Source organism: Onychostruthus taczanowskii, unplaced genomic scaffold, assembly GCF_017590055.1.
Source record: "Onychostruthus taczanowskii isolate IOZ18803 unplaced genomic scaffold, ASM1759005v1 scaffold24, whole genome shotgun sequence".
Lineage (NCBI taxonomy): Eukaryota > Metazoa > Chordata > Aves > Passeriformes > Passeridae > Onychostruthus > Onychostruthus taczanowskii.
Window position 1 is genome coordinate 2,088,939 of NW_024499684.1, and position 16,487 is coordinate 2,105,425.

Here is a 16,487-nt window from a genome sequence, read left to right on the forward strand (position 1 = left end):
GGATGGAGTCCCCATGCCTAGAGGGATTTCAAGGTTGTAGAGTTAGGGGTGGCCTTGGCAGTTCTGGATCACTTGATGATCTTAGAGGGCTTTCCAGACCTTAGTCATTCCCATTCTGTGAGGTAAAACAACCCTGGACAGACTCCAGCCGTGAGTAAAATCTCTTTTTGACACTTGTGAGGATATAAAACGGCAACAGAAATATAAACCCTTCAATAAAATGCTTTCCAAAGGACTTTTTTGGGGAATTTCATCCCCTGTTTTGGCCCAGTGAGGCTTTGGGAGGTGGGAGCAGAAAGAGAATTATTTTGAATAATTGGTTCACATGGAAATAATGAACGGCTCTGGAAATAATTTCTTCCTAAAACAAATCAGTGCAGAGTGTGAATTCAGAACACAGCAATGATTGGTGTCTTTCCTTTGTTATTTGTTTAATTCAGTTTCTTTTGCCAGAAATTTCTATGCATACATTTGAGGACAAAACTGTACCTCTGAGAACTTCAGGTATAATGCACCAAAAAATGAATTTTTAAATGGGAAATAATAGGAGTAATGCATCATTACTGACTACACTGGTGTAAATTTATAGCAGCTACATTTTTAACCATTAATAATCAGGCTAAATATTAACATTAATTTCCCTGGAATATTGGTTATTATATTATTGAGTTATTAATGAATTATATTATTGAATTGTATTCTGAACACCCAGCATGCTAAATGTGGTATTTAATTGTATGCCTCATTGCTCCATATTTTTAAAATACAATCAATATTTCACGGTTTTTGTGGTTTATATCTCCTACTTTGGGTTTTTCACCGCCTATTTTTGAAAACTTTCTTTTGTTAGAGCCCTGTTGTTCACTGCTTCACTCTAAATCAGGATTTTGATGAAACATGTAAGAACTAAAAATGGGAGGGTAAGAGTTTAATGCCTCTTGAAATGCCGTGTAATGCTTGGAAGAATCCCATCACTTGTACCAGGAGCCTTCATGCATGAGCCCAGAATGTTTTTTATATGGGAAAGGAAAGGAATGGAATAGCTCCTTCATTCCAGGCACATTGGCTTTTTTTGGAATGACAAACTGATTACCTCTGACTGCTAAAAGCAAGATTTCAACGTGCTGAACAAATTGGCTTTTAATATTTCCCTATTTATATAAATGTATATCATCTTAAAATATGGGATTTCCATTTGGGATTATGTTAATGGAAAAGTTCAGCCTCACAAGCAACAGGATGGAAAAAGCCATCGTGTTTCAGCCTTTGGTTCAATGTGGGGATGTGTAAAACTCATCAAACTGGGTCACAGAATGAGCACCTGGAATATGAGCTGCAGATCTGATCCTTGTGGACCTGGAGAACAGGAAATTGAGTGTCGGGAGGTATTGAATTCTGAGCTTAAAAATCGATCCTGGATCTGCATAAGGGGTCTAAAAGCAAATAAATCACCTGAAGGCCCTGGCTGTCTGCAGCTCTGCTGTCCCTGTGAGGTGACCCTGCCCAGGTGGGATGTGGGATGGGTTCGTGGTCCTGGAGCAGTTCCCAGCTCTTGGAAGGAGTCCCCAAACCACACACCAGCTCCGTGCCTTTTATCCTCTCCTCCATTCCAGCGGGGAATGTGTGTGGGAAGGGAATTGAGGGATTTAAATGGGAAGGGGGGAGCTGGGATCTGGTGAGGGATTGATCCCAGCCCAACACATGAGGTCCCAGCATGGTCATGGAATGGTTTGGGTTGGAGGGACATTAAAACCATCCAGTGCCACCCCTGCCATGGCAGGGACACCTTCCACTGTCCCAGGCTGCTCCAAGCCCTGTCCAGCCTGGCCTTGGACACTTCCAGGGATCCAGGGGCAGCCACAGCTGCTCTGGGAATTCCGTCCCAGCTCCTTCCCACCCTCCCAGCCAGAAATTTCTTCCCAATATCCCGTCTTAACCCTGCTCTCTTTTGGTTAGAAGTCTGGAAATTTGGCACACTTGACCCTGAGCTTGCATCCAAAGAATATTCTGAGGATTGGAGATCCCAGCAGCAGGAATGTTGGGGGAGTGGGAGAAAGAAGAGCAGTTTGTGCAGCTCAGACCTCAGTAATCTTCATTTTTTCCTTCTTCCTTAAGAAATTGCAGAGCTGAGGTCGCTGGAGGAGCAGAAAGGAATAAAGAAGAAGGGGGAAAGGAGATGGTTGTAGTCATAAAAGTTGCAGGAGAGGCATGGCTTGTTTTTTGATGTGAAATTCCCTGGATGCCCAAGTGACTTCACTTCTTAGGAGAAATCTCGGCGGTGTTTCGGAAGGGGATATTCTAAATGAAATGATCCATCTGTAAAGTGCTAAAAATACATTTCCTCTCTGGTGAGTTCTTTAACTTTGAGTTTTCTGGCTTTGGGAAATTACCTTTGAAGCTCCTGTTGTCTGCACCACCTCTGTGGGAGTTCTGTTCCTTGAAATTGGGGATTATGAGGGAAAGCAATATTTTTTCTTGGTTTTCCATTTTGCAGGAAAGGTTGTTCCTGCTGTTCTGCCACTTCAGGATCTGTTTCCTCAGGAACACAGACATGGAAAATTGTGCTGACACAGTGAGGAGACCTGGCTGTTGTTGCAGAGGCGTTGGTGTTGTGAGACTTTATTGGAAATCTGGGGAAATTCATGTCATCCCTGACTAAGATCTGTCCCCAGGGAGTACAAACTAATTCTGAGAAAGAGAAGGAAAACAGAACACCCCAAAGATGTTCGGAACATCTCCTCAGCAATTTCCTGCATTTCCCCAAACACCAGCATATTTTAGGATGCACTTTAGCACGGCTTTTCCCCTCCACAAAAACTGAGCTCCTTTTTTCTCCCTCAGGTAAGCTCTTACAGTCTCCTTGTTTTGTTTTTCTGTATAAAATAAATATCCCTATATTCTAATGACAATGGATAAATGGATACAGTGGCACTTGGAGAGGATCCTTCTCTTTTAAGAAGCCTCAATTTAGTTTCTGAAGGCACTGGTACATCATGAGGGTAAAGTTGCTTTTCAAAAAATCTCTCTCTTCAGGCTTCCCACTGATGGGAGCTCTGTGCTGCTGAAAGGTGCCAATTAATGCTTAAACAAAGATTTCTTGCTTCTCCCAGGTTCCTGCTGGCCCAGTCACAGCAGAGCCATTTGTAGCTGGGAAAATCTGACTTTCCTCTGTTATTGTCTCCCCCTCTCTCACAAACATTATCTCCCAAACAGGAATTTCTCTTTCATTTTTCCATCATGGCAGCTCGAGGAGATGTTTTTCATTTCACAGCTACATCCCTGAGGACAGAGAGCCAATAGTGAGCCTGAATTCCCAAAAGCTATTTCCTTTGATATCCATACCCTCTTCTCCTTCTATTGGTGAAATCTAAAGTTGGAGATGGATAAAAGCTACTCTGCTACAAGTTCATCTCCTGCCAGGGCAGGAGCTGCTCTCTGTAGTTTATTTCTGGTGTTTTGACCAATTTGTTATTTTGAAGTTTATTCTATCTGTCTGTTAGGAAATAGAAGTTTCTCTTGTTATCCATCCTAAATTTTTGCTCTCCTTATTTCATTTTTCTCCTCCCTCCTCCCATTTCTATTTTCTTGCAGCTCAAAAGTAGAGAATGACACATCTTTAACACTCACAAGGAAGAATCTTTCTGTGAAAATAACAAATTGAGGAAGCTTTGTGTAAATTTTTTCTTCTAAATCTTCAGACAGGATAAATCTGGGTATGAAACATAAGATTGCTGGAGAAAAGAGCAGGCTGATGGTCCTGGTGGCTCTTGAATTGCTCTAAGGCAGTCTCTAACTGAGGAATGGGAGAGAAATTCCTCTGACAACTGTTGGCTTCTCTGTGGGTTTTATAGGGTTTTTTTTTCTTGGTTGTGTGTGACAAACATTTGCTGTCACTGTCGTTTCAGCGAGTTCCATGATACGATGCACAAGCCAGAAGTGCAGAAGCGTTTTGGGCAATTCTGCTTGCTCCTTTCAGTGTCACTCACGGGGCTGGCAGCTGTCAAACGCACAGAGACAGGTCCTGACCGTACTGGGAGGGATCAGCACTGATCCTCCTGGAAAAGGGAGCTGTAGGAAAGGCCCCCAGCCTCGAGCCTTCCCCTGAGTGCCTTTGTGCAGGAGCAGAGCTGCCTCGGGCAGATGATGGGTAGGGGAAGCCACCAGAACAATGGAGATGTGGCTGCTCTGAGGCAGGAACAGGTTAATAAGCACTGAGAGAGGGAGGGGGAAGAAATCAAAGCACAAAAGAAATTTCTCAGTCTCTCTTGTAGTCCTCTGGCTCCAGCCTTAGCTCTGCTTGGCCTCCCCTTTCCCCAGTCTATTCATAGGTCTGTATTTAACACTTGTGTTTGCTTTAAAAACCCAAAGTACATCAAGGCTAAACAGAAGCATCTCAGCAGCTCTTTGTTGTCTCTTACAAAGGCTGCAGCTGAGAGTCCTCACTCCCTGGCACCTCCAGACACTAATTACAGATGTCAAACGAGGTGCGAGCTGCCACCACCACCATCAGAGGAGAGTTTGCTTTGATGTCTCACACCTTCCCTGTGCTGACTGAAGTTGCTGCCAGAGGTGCAAGACATCATAATCCCTTCCTCTCTTTCTGCCTGTTTATCTCTGGGAAGCTTTCCAGGTAAAATATGGGAGCGAAACAATGCACTGGTGGTACTGATGCCAGCTCAAACTGGAGGTTTGAGCTTTTTTTTTTCAGATTCTGTGCTGCTTTAGTGTGCAGTTCTGAGCTTCACATCAGGGGATGGGGAGCTCTCTGCACAGAGCAGGGAGACAAAACAATTCCTGCTCCAGCTGGGCACCAAGGACAAATGATCCAAATCTCAGCCCAAGAGCACAAACCCCGTGGGCTGCAGAGAGAAAAACAAGCAGGATGGGAGGGCAGGGGCTGAGCTGGAATTGGACACTGAACTGCAATGTGCACATGGAGCAGAGCTGATCCCAGGGAGAGCCCCCGTGAGCGCTCGTGCATTTTGGGACCATTTGGGTTCATCTTGGCTGCAGCCCTGGCTGGGCTCTGGTGCTGCCCAAGGTGGATCCATGGAGGAGATCCTTTGAATCCATCCCTGCTTTATTCTGGAACTCTGGCCAGCCTCTGCTCCAGGGCAGCCTGCACAAAGCATCAATACCCTCCTTGCTTCGAGGTGCTGCTTTTATAAAGTTTGTACGTTTTGTCCTGTTCTAAGTCACCTCTGACCTGAGGTCAGATGCACACACAGCTTTTGCTTAAAGGCATTTTGCAATTTTAGCTCAGTAACAGCTCTGATCAATCTTTTTATTCTCATGGGAGAGAAAACCTTGATGCTTAAGGTAAACTTCATAATCTTTTCACTAATTAAAGAAAATTTTATTTTCTATAAAACTTCTGCAATGATCTCCCTGAAAGTAGGTGGTGGTGAGGGGGGGCTCAGCCTCTTCTCCCAGTAAATCAGTGCCTGGACAATGGGAAATGGCCTCACGTTGTGTCAGGTGAAGTTCAGGCTGGATATTAGGAAGATTTTTTTGCACTGGAAGAGTGGTTAAGCTTTGGAAGTCCCCATCCCTGGAGAAGTTCAAGAGGTTGCAACTTTTCAGTCTGGTTTAGGGCAGGGTGGTGATCAGTCAAAGGCTGGACTTGATCTTGGAGGTATTTTCCAACTTTAGTTTCATTTAATTTTATGATGCTATGATCTGTTTCTTTTGAGAACTAACAATCCTGGTGTTGCTGACACGGTGTTCACCGGAATTCCCTTTCCCTCTGCTTTGTCCTTCCCTGCATTCCTTCCCCCTGCTCTCTCTCTAGTGTGTGATCAATGCCCCAGTTCCAGGGGGAGATTTTCTCATCCCTCTGTTTGTGGGGATTAAAGTTCCAGGAACCTTGAGATTCCAGCTCATACATTCCCCCAGGAGGGGCCTTTCATTGAGCCTCTCTGCTCTCCTGTGAAATCACAAATAGTAACTCGTCTACAAAATATTTCTGCTTGGAATTGAACCAGAAGCAGGGGTGTAAAACATCCCCCTGTATCTGCGGAAAACTCTGTGTCCTAAGGAAGCCTTGGGGCCATCCACGTGGGATTTGTTTGTGGGAAGACTGAGTTTTCCTGAAACCTTCAGGAAATGTGTCTTGTAGTAAACAGGTTTCAAAGAGACAGAGCTGCCACAATTTCAGCTTTGAGCAGCGAACACTGTAAATATAAATTGCCATTATAAAATACAGTAATTGTGATTTCCAGGAGTTTAACTTTCCTATTTTATCCTGCTGTTTACACCCAACCAAGAGCTGGAGCGATATAAAAATACATAGATTCACTCAAATGCTCACTAATACACTGTTTAATTCAAATTGTCCTTAAATAGCTTCCTAAATTCTATTTCATTTTGTTATTTTTCAATTTATGGCTGCTTTAGTTCATAAAGCTGCTGGATTCCAAAATCTGAATTACAGTCCCTCTCTTTTTTTTTTTACTACAATAAGTTGTATACAAGTATTCTTGATTACTTTCCTTTAGTTCCTCGTGAAATAATAAAGTAACAGCTTTTTATGCTCTATTTAAATTTTGAGTGCCAGCCAAGCTCTGTCTCTCCCTGTTTTATCATCCATTTAAAGTGAGTTTTGTAATCAGCTCTGCCTTGCACATCATAAAGCCTCCCCTCACTATCACTGATAACTCCAGAGATTTCCAGGCTGGGAAATTATTGGTCATGCTTCCCTGGCTCTGCTTCTCCCAAGAATCCAGCCCTTAGGAAATTCATATTCCCTGATCCCAAGATGATACAGATTCAGGAGCAGATGGTTCTGTGGAATTCCCAAGGTCAGCGTTCAAGGAGATTGGAAAACTTTCGCTGAACATTTACAGGCTCCGCAACCTCAATAACTTCTCCCTCTGATAAATTTATTTGGTTGATCTTGGGCTCTTTTTCTCCTTAAATGGTCTCTTACTTTTCAATAAAAGCCCTAAAAGGAGAAGATGTAGTTTTAAGTCCTAATATTAGCTCAAAAGAAGACTCCTGTTTGTTTAAAAGGACCTTTCCCTCTTCTCAGGGCTCCTCACTATGCCAATATTTGTTCTTCTGGCACCATGTAACCCAAACGTGGCAGTATCTCCAATTCAAGTCATACGAGGTAAAAAATGAAGCAGAGTGACTCTGGACATCAAATTATGGCTGTGAGGATTCAAAGAATGGGGTGAAAATTGCAGAACTCAAAGTAACCCCATTCAAAACCCCTACATGACAAGAAAAAACCTGTTCCCCCTCAGCAATCTTCTCACCTGACAAATGTCTGAGAAATTAAAAGCAAACAAATAGATGGAAAACTGAAATTCCCCCTCACAAATGCTGGTTTTTGGTTATATTCCCTCGTCAGCAATGGGCTGATGCTGCAAATGAAAAACGTGGATTATTGCTGTGAAAAGAATTTCTGCAGAGGAGGCATCGAGCTCCATTCAGCCCCAATAAATGGTGCTTAACTGGGGCTGTGAAATGAAAAGGTAGCAGCAGGGAGAGCACAGCACTGGGAGCTGCGTTATTATGCTCAGATTTGAACATTAGCAAGGAGTAAGATGCAAAATGTGATCTCTAAACATCTCCAGAAGCCTGTGCTCCTAAAACAGATTCATTTTAGGAGACACTGCAATGTCTGTAGCCCCACAATGACTCACTAACCCTCTTATTATGCTTAAATATTATTATTAACGTTTTATTGATAGCACTTTTATTTTTCCTGTATTTTCTGAGATGCTTCCATGTCAAAAATTACCTCACGTTTAATGCCGTAGTTGATACTTAAATTTTGCCCTTTTTTCCAAGCATTGTCTTTTAAAGAGCAGCTCAAATATTCATCATCTGGCTGCTGCAATGATGCTGAATAGATAGGAAAATTCTCCTGAATTTTTTCCAGCAGCACTTGTAGCAAATCTTCCTTTTCAAGGTCATTTCCCGCCTTATTTAGACACCCAGACCTTGTTAACAGACCCTGATGTGGGATTTTGGTTGCTTTTCTCTCTGTCCCAGCATGGTTTTGCCTGGGCTTGCCCTCCTGAGGATCCAAAACCCATTCTAAGGCACGGCAAGGGCTGGACCTCCTCTGCAGGGCCAGGCTGGAAACGCTCCGAGCGAGGGAGTTCTGCCGGAACTCCGGAACGTTTGCTGCCTGCTTCGAGTGTTTCTCTCGCTCGAGTTGGCTTCATCCTTTCCCTTTTGTGTGTTTTTGTTTGAAGGGAAGGTCAGGGAGCCACTGGTGTCCCAGCAGAGCAGGAGGGCGCTGCCGCCGGAGCGCGGCTGGAGCGCCGGAGGCCGCCTGGAAAGGAACTTCTGACGGGAACAAAGGAAGCTGGAAGGAGCCAGAGGTTCAAGGCACAACCCTTTGGAAGCAAGAGGTCAGGTGAAGGTTTCAAATTGTGTATGGTTTTCTCCTGGCTTTGATGGAAAGTTCTTTTTGAGCTCAGCTGCAAGAAAGGGCTCGGAGTGAGGGGAGGGTTTGCAGCTGATTTTTTTGCTTTCTCATCAGGATTGCACGCTCTGCAACAGCCCCAGCCTTCTATTTGGCTGCTCAGAAATCTGTGGAGAGGAGAGTAAATTATCCCCTTCAATGGCAACTTGACTGCGTGGGTAAAGTGCACACACACAGAGAATTAATTATAAAAAATAAAAATTAAAATTTCACCTCGGAAGATTTCCTTCTTCCTTCCTCCTCCAACCTGGGGAAGGCTGAGGACACCTCAGAGCCCTCACTTTGGCTGGTTCTCACTTTGTGGAGCTCCACACGGTGCTCTGAGCACAGAAAATGTGGAGAGGTGAGGTTTTCTTTGAGCTGGGCACCTGAGGGGACTCCACGACACACAGGGAAGCAGCAGCACTTGGAATCTTTATAAATAACATAATGGACCTGGAGAAACCTGCCAAATAGACTCTCTTTGATTTAAAAATTCAAATAATGGAATCATGGAATGGTTTGGGTTGGAAGGTCTCATTCCAACCCCCTGCCAGGATTTCTTTCAGCTGGTTTCATGTTTCTGATGAACTCATTCATATTCTGGTGAACAGAGGTTGTGAAATGCATTCAGGTTTTCAGTCCTCATTTAGATTTACTCAAATTTTAAGTAGTTTCATGGATTTTTTTTTCCCCCTTTTTCATGTCCTGTTTTCCTCCTAGACTTGTGTGCTCAGTTGAAATTCATGAGGCTGTTGTGAGGACACAAATGTAGAAGCTGTAGAGATTTTAAAAATCATTAATTGCACATTTTAAGCAGAAAAAAAACCTCCATAATCTGAGTAAATAACCACCCCCTTGCCATGGGCAGGAGCACCTCACACTCTCCAGGTTGCTCCAAGTCCCATCCAAGCTGGCCTTGGACACTTCCAGGGACGGACACCCTGTGCCAGTCCCTCCCCACCCTCACAGGGAGCAATTTCTTCCTAATATCCCATCTAACCCTGCTCTCTTTCAATTTGAAGCCATTCTCACTTATCCTGTCATGTAAAAAAAAAATAAAATCTATGGACCATTTGCAATTTCCATTTCTTTACCTTTTCTCCCTTATTTTTTTTGGCAGCAGAGTTGCAGAAGGGTGATACTCTGACATTCTGCAAAGGACAGCAATTGGATTTTTTGCTGCTTCCAAATTGATTTGGGTTTCTAACATGACTCAACAGACATACAAATCTTACTTAAACTTGTCAGATCCAGAATAAAATGTATCAGTTGATACAGAGTGACATTTTTAACTGAGATGTTTGATTTGCAAAAATGTTTCCAGTCCCAGCTTTTTTTTCCCTCATGAACTGTAAAAGGAGTAGTTTTGGACATGTCCTTACATATCTGACTGGGCAACGATTGCCTTGATTGCTTTACCAGAGCAATAGAAGACATAATTAAATAATGAGGCTTTAAATGTTTATATTTTGTAAATGCAAAGATGAGGCTTTAATTATTAAATTCAAATCAATAAAGAAGAGTGTCTGCATGATAAAATTCTGAAGGCTGACAATGTTCCTGGAATGAGGCAGGACTTGATCAAAACACAAAACTGAGAGAAACTGTGAACATTTTTATAAAGAACACGTGGACCAAGAGCTGATTGCTTTTGAGCCAGTGCAAGGTAAGCAGGGTTATGCCAAAATCCATTCAGACTTCCAAATCCATTCTGTTCACTGACTTGGAATCCTGGAATGGTTTGGGTTGGAAGGGAATATTAAAGCCCATCCCATTCCAATCCCTCCTTGGGCAAGGACACCTTCCACTAGCCCAGGCTGCTCCAAGCCCTGTCCAGCCTGGCCTTGAATATTTCCAGGATTGGGGCAGAAAGGTTTTTCCCCACTTTTCTCCCACCCTTGAAGACTTGGTTTTTATTTTATCCAAAGTCAAGGCTATGGAGTCACCACTGGTGATTTTTGTGATGGCTTTCTGGTCTGCGCTGAAATTATAAATTTTAATTAGTGAAGTTAAGAACAGTTGCAGCAGCACAGATCCATAACCCTGCTGAGGCTGATTGATGTCTGGGGGTGGTGGAAGGGGTGGGTTCAGTTCCTCACCAGCTTGGGGAAAATAAAATGTAAATTCATACATCAGCATCAAAAAATCTTGAGGAGAACTTGGAGTTATTAATGTCTGAAATGCCCCAAACCATGTGAATGAGCAGCAATGACCTGGTTCTGTGAAAAAAAAAAAATTGTACAGAAAAAACTTACTCAAGCTGTTTTAATTGATTGTTCAGTCACCTGCAAATGATGCCCCTGGCCATGAAATGCAAATTGGCCTCGAAATATTCTTGTTCCTGTGAGGAGAATGAGGTCTGGTGTACTTGGAATCTCAATAAGCTTGGCTTGAGGAGCCTGTCCTCTGCACAGAGTTATTTATACAATGTGAATATATAGATTATTGTATAAATCATATATTTTAAATGGAGATGTATAATCTATTTGTATCATCCCCTTGATGCCCATGGCAGGAAAACTGGGAAACCAGAGACAGGACTCTGCCACCATTTATTTTCCAGATTGTCCCCTCAAATCCTGGGATATTTGCTGAATGTTTGAGCTTTTGGGGTATTTTCTCCAGCCATATCTTAAATTATCTAAATGATAATGTTTTTCTTTCTTCCTTTGAGAGACAATCTGATATTGTAATCTAATTTCACAATCTAATATGTCACTGTCAGGGAGCTATTTCCCTTTAAGCTCTGCTCCCTTACATTATCATTTTCCCCCACTTCAGCTCATTCATCAAACATTTATATGCAGTTTGTGCCCCTATTTACTCATTACTTAGCCAAATTTTACACCCTTAACTCATCCTTCAGTCTTCAAGTATTTACCCTAAAGGTTTATTGCAGCTCAGAATGTGGTTTGATTGCTAGTGAAGAAGAAAGATTAATTTTTTTCTGATTTATGTCACTGTAACTGTGTTAGAACATTACCTGTCTTATTTATCCAGTGTCAGTGCATGGAGAATTATGAAAAAAAGTACAGAAATTGGTCTGTTGGGCTTGTGTTGCACTTTGGGCAGAAGTTGCTAATCTGAAGTGACATCCAACTGAAAAGAAGCAAGGAGCAGTGGGCCAGAATTGCTGTGCCTGGGCAAAATCCTATTTCCTTCTTTGTACTCTGGTTATTGGAGAGGCAGAGGAATAATTTTGGTCTGTGGGGCAGAAGCCAAAAAGTTTCTAAATATGGATTTCTGAGTACAGGTGTGTGTGGATGTGTGGATGCTAAAGAACTGGTGCTGCTTTGAGAGAATGAGTCAAGCCCAACCAGAAAATAACAATAATCAGTGTTTTTCACATCCTTGAATTAACATTTCTGCATTCCTTTTGCTTCGCTTGGGAAAACAGACCCGTTCTGCATTTTGTTACTTTAGAGCTGCTCCAAGCGTTCTGTTGGTGAATCCTCTGCTCTGGCTCTCTGCTCCTGCCCTATCCCAGCCCTATTAGAGGAAATCTTTGTTATTGACCCCAGCAGCGTGTGAGCTGCCACAGGGCCGTGCTGAGCAGCCCAATTTATTGATATTATTCATGCTGAGCAGCCCAGTCTATTGATACAATTCATGCTCTTGAACCAGAGTGACTCCTGTGCAGCTGGCTGCTGGAGGAGGCACGTCCAACCCTCAGCTCTGGTGGTCTGGGGTGTGCTCAGGAAAAGGAAAAATGTGATTTCTTTGGAACTCTGCAGATCTTTATTCCTGGCTGGGAAGAAGTGTTTGGGGGGAGTGGTGTGTGGGCCAGTGTTGGATGTGTACCTGAAACCCCAGCCTGAGTCTCTGGGGATGAAGGAAGGCAGCTTCTGTCAGTTCTTTCTGATTTTAAATCTTTTTTTTTTTTTTCAGGCATGAGGCAGTTTTAATATTTACCCAAGAATATCTGGTAGAAAGAGATGGAAAGTGCACGATGGGGCCATAGGACATCTTAATTTTTCAGGCAAGAGCTTCTGTCAGTCCTTTCTGATTTTAAATATTTTTTTTTTTCAGGCATGAGGCAGTTTTAATATTTACCCAAGAATATCTGGTAGAAAGAGATGGAAAGTGCATGATGGGGCCATAGGACATCTTAATTTTTCAGGCAAAGGGATATGCTTTCTCCCACAGCTGCTGTCCCTCTGCTGTGTTTCCCTTCCCATGAGTGTTATTCCACATTTTTTGGAGCCTTTTTCCAGCCTCCAGCTCCTCTTGGCACCTTTCAAACTCTGCAGCAGCCCGAGACTTTTGGGTTTGTCACCATCCCCAAGGTGCCAAACCCATCCCACTGCAGAGCCCACCCCTCCAAGCAAAGGCACTGACCTTCTCCTCAAATACAATGGTTTCCTTTATAAACAACAGAGGGAACACTTGGCTGGAATTCACATCAAAAACGGCACAGAGGGGAAAATCAATTTTCAATGACCTCTCTCATTAGAACTCGAAAACTCTGGCATTGTGCTACCTGTATTTATTTATCCCTCTTTATTCCTCCTTGCAGTTGTTGCACGTTCCTGTTGTTTCAGTGGTTTTCCTGGCTGGCTCTGCCTCGGTTCAGTTTTTGTTGCAGTTGTTCCCTGTGGTTTTAGGGCTTTTTCTTCTCTTTTCTGTGCAGCTCCTCGTGCTGAGAAAAGCATCACCTGCTGCTCTGTGCTCACTCACCTGGGCTGAACGGGGAGAAATAAGGTTAAAAAAAGGGAAAGGTTGTAAAGCTTCACAGGTGTGGTACTAAAACATCACCCCTGACAGATGGATTTCACATCTGGACAGTGCTTCGATTTATTTACTTATTTATGTGTTGATTTTCAAACCAGAAACTGCCCTGCCAAGCTCCCAGCTGACTAAAACTGTGACTTTCCCTTCCCAAAACAAGTAAATAAAAAGGAGAATGTGGTGTCAGCACCATAAGTCTTGTCCCTTATAAATTTTGCCACCATATTTAAAGAAAAAAACAAACTAAGAGGCATGCAGGTTTTTATGCTAAAATTTTATGGGATTTTCATGTCAAAAATGGTGAGTTTAATTTTATATTTTTGTTTTCCCCCACAGAAAAAGTTGTTGAGGAGAAAGAACGTTGTGGGGCTGAAGAGAAGAACATTCTTCAGGGATGGACACGTAGATTTCAGATGAATTTATTCCCTCATTTTATTTATTTAGAAGAGGATGAATTAAACCTACCACAGAATGTTGGCCACATTTTTCTGGGATATCTTCAGGAAAAAAGAAAAGAATTTAAAAAGTAAGTAAGAACAAATTATAAGTTTGGGTTTTCTATCTTTTAGAGGAGACTGCACCAGAAATAAATACGTTTAAACAATTTGTAAAGTAGTCACAGTTAAAGTTCAAAGATTCAGGAATAACTGAAATAACTTTTACATATTTGCACTTTTAGTCCAGGTTTTTCATTTGTTTGAGTTAAAATAGCCTTAAAGTTGTTCCTTTAGTACAAAGCTTTTTATATGTCTTCAGGTAAGATCTTTATCTTCTCAATTTGGAGGTTCTGATCCCTTGTAAAACACTGGCTATAAATGAGAAAATATGGTCCTTTCAATTGTGACCTGGGAAGGGAACTTTAAAATGCTCTGTTAAACTTCTGAGCCTGAAATTTCTAAAAAAGAAAGATAAATAAGAGAGCTGGGGAGTGCAAATAAAAGAGTGAGAGGTTTATGCTGCTGGCTGCCGGGAATGCTGAATGCATTCAGGTTGGATTGAAGGAAGGACAATAAAACACCAGGCTGCAAATCCAGGCAGGGATTTCATGGCAAGTAGAGGGACTAATTGTTTTTGTCAGGCTTCAAATGTAAATGAAGGTGTTGTGGGGATGAATCCCAGAATCCCAGGCTGGTTTGGGTTGGAAGGGATGTTGAATCCCATCCCATCCCACCCCTGCTATGGCAGGGACACTTTCCACTGCCCCAGGCTGCTCCAATCCCAATCCAACCTGGCCTTGGGCACTGCCAGGGATCCATGGGCAGCCACAGCTGCTCTGGACACCTCCCCACCCTCGAGCCAGGAATTCCTTCCCAATATCCCCGGGAATCCCACTAGACCACGAGACAACAGAAAACGAGAGACCTTGATGCTTCCTGTTCTAGGACTGTGTCTTCACTTATCCAGAGTTTGGTGTGGGGGGATGCCGTTGGTTAATGGAGTTTTTGATGGAGTTTTATTGTTCATGGACAAGCGGGAATGGCTTCCCACTGCCGGAGGGCAGGGAGAGATGGGATATTGGGAAAAAATTCCTCCTTGTGAGGGTGGAGAGGCCCTGGAATAGAATTCCCAGAGCAGCTGTGGCTGCTCCTGGATCCCTGGCAGTGCCCAAGGCCAGGCTGGACAGGGCTTGGAGCAGCCTGGGACAGTGGAAGTGTCCCTGCCATGGCAAGGGTGGCACTGGATGTCCCTTAATGTCCCTTCCAATCCCATACATTCCATGACTTTAATCTACCCACTTTCAGGAATAAGATTAGGTTACGTTTCAAGGTATAGAAATTATTTTTTAGAAGCAATGGTTGCAGATATTAAAATATTTTGGTTTTGTGCCTTTAAATGAATTTTTAATATTCTGTCTCTTAACTAAGAAGGGCAGGAAAGAAAGGAATTCTTCAGGGGAAAGCCAGAAGATATGGTTTGATATTTTAAAAGTGCTCAAAAATTTAGAAAGCTTAATGAAGTCATAAAGCAGAAAATATATTCCCTCTGTTCCCATTTATTTTCTTTATCTTCCACAATCTTGGGACCCTCCAAAGCTTCCAGGGACGGTGTAGGAACAGTGACTAAACTTTTCCTGGTTACCTCCAGTGCCTCAGCAGTGATCCATGGCCCTGGGGATCTGTAGATCATGGACTGGGAGCAATAAAAGCTGCAGGAAAACTCATTTAAAAGTTACTTTGTGGAAATGATGATTGCTGAGTCTTGCAGCAATATTCACATGAATTGTCTCTTGACTTGGATTGAGTCAATTAAAGCTACTTAATTAGTGCAGTTAGTAATCATCTGCTAAAATTACAGACATTATTTTGTGCCCGGGTTTGGCTGTTTTAATAACATTTTAAACCATTTTAAAAAATGACCCTGTGCTGATGAATTTGGTTAAAAATTTTCTTTAAGTTGCTTTTGAACTAAAGGACAATTTAAAAATATTTTAATATCTGAGACTTCTTACAGCAATATAATTCCTATTTTTCTATATTTTTATGATTCCTGCTTTGATTCCTTGGTATCCCTCATGGTTAAATCTTCTAAACTCTGAGTTTGCATCCATTTTCCTTGGCATTTTTTGTTTGTTTTTCCAATTAATTTATTCTTCCTGAAAGGCCATCAACTTTCCTTACAGGAAATGTCATTTAGTGCACCAGGCTGAACTCTTAGACTGCACTTTGATTTTGAAGTAATCTGTTCCCTCTTGGAAGGAGTGACAGGACAAGGAAAACTGATAGACCCAAATTAAACATAAATCTTGGAAAAAGAGGCAGTGCAAGAAACAGAGCCTGTAAATTCTCTCTGGAAGAGCCATGCCAAAGGGACAACAGGCTCCAGACTGCCTGGAAATTGGTGAGAGGGTCTTGGAATCATTCCAGGAAACGCAGTCCTGTAACAAAACTTTGGGTTATTGATCCCTCTTAAGTTCCATAAACATCACAATGCGTTTTCACAGAATTCCCAGAATCTCTGGGTTGGAAGAGACCTTCAAGATCATCGAGTCCAGCCCAGCCCCAACAGCTCAACTCAACCCTGGCCCCCAGTGCCACATCCAGGCTTTGTTAAACACACCCAGGGATGGGGACTGCACCACTTCCCCAGGCAGCCATTCCAGAACTTTGTCACTCTTTCTGTGAAAACTTTTTCCTGATATCCAACCTGTATTTATTTCCCTTGGTGCAGTTTGAGGCTGTGTCATCTTGTTCTGTGTGTGAAGTAAGAGTCCTCCTTGTCATCTAGGACTGCCCCTGTGCTTTCCAGCTCCTGGAGAGAGTGTTCGTCCCCATCTAAGCACAAGTTCCTTTCAGGAGATGTGCAGAGTGATGAGGGCACCCCTGAGCCTCCTTTTCTC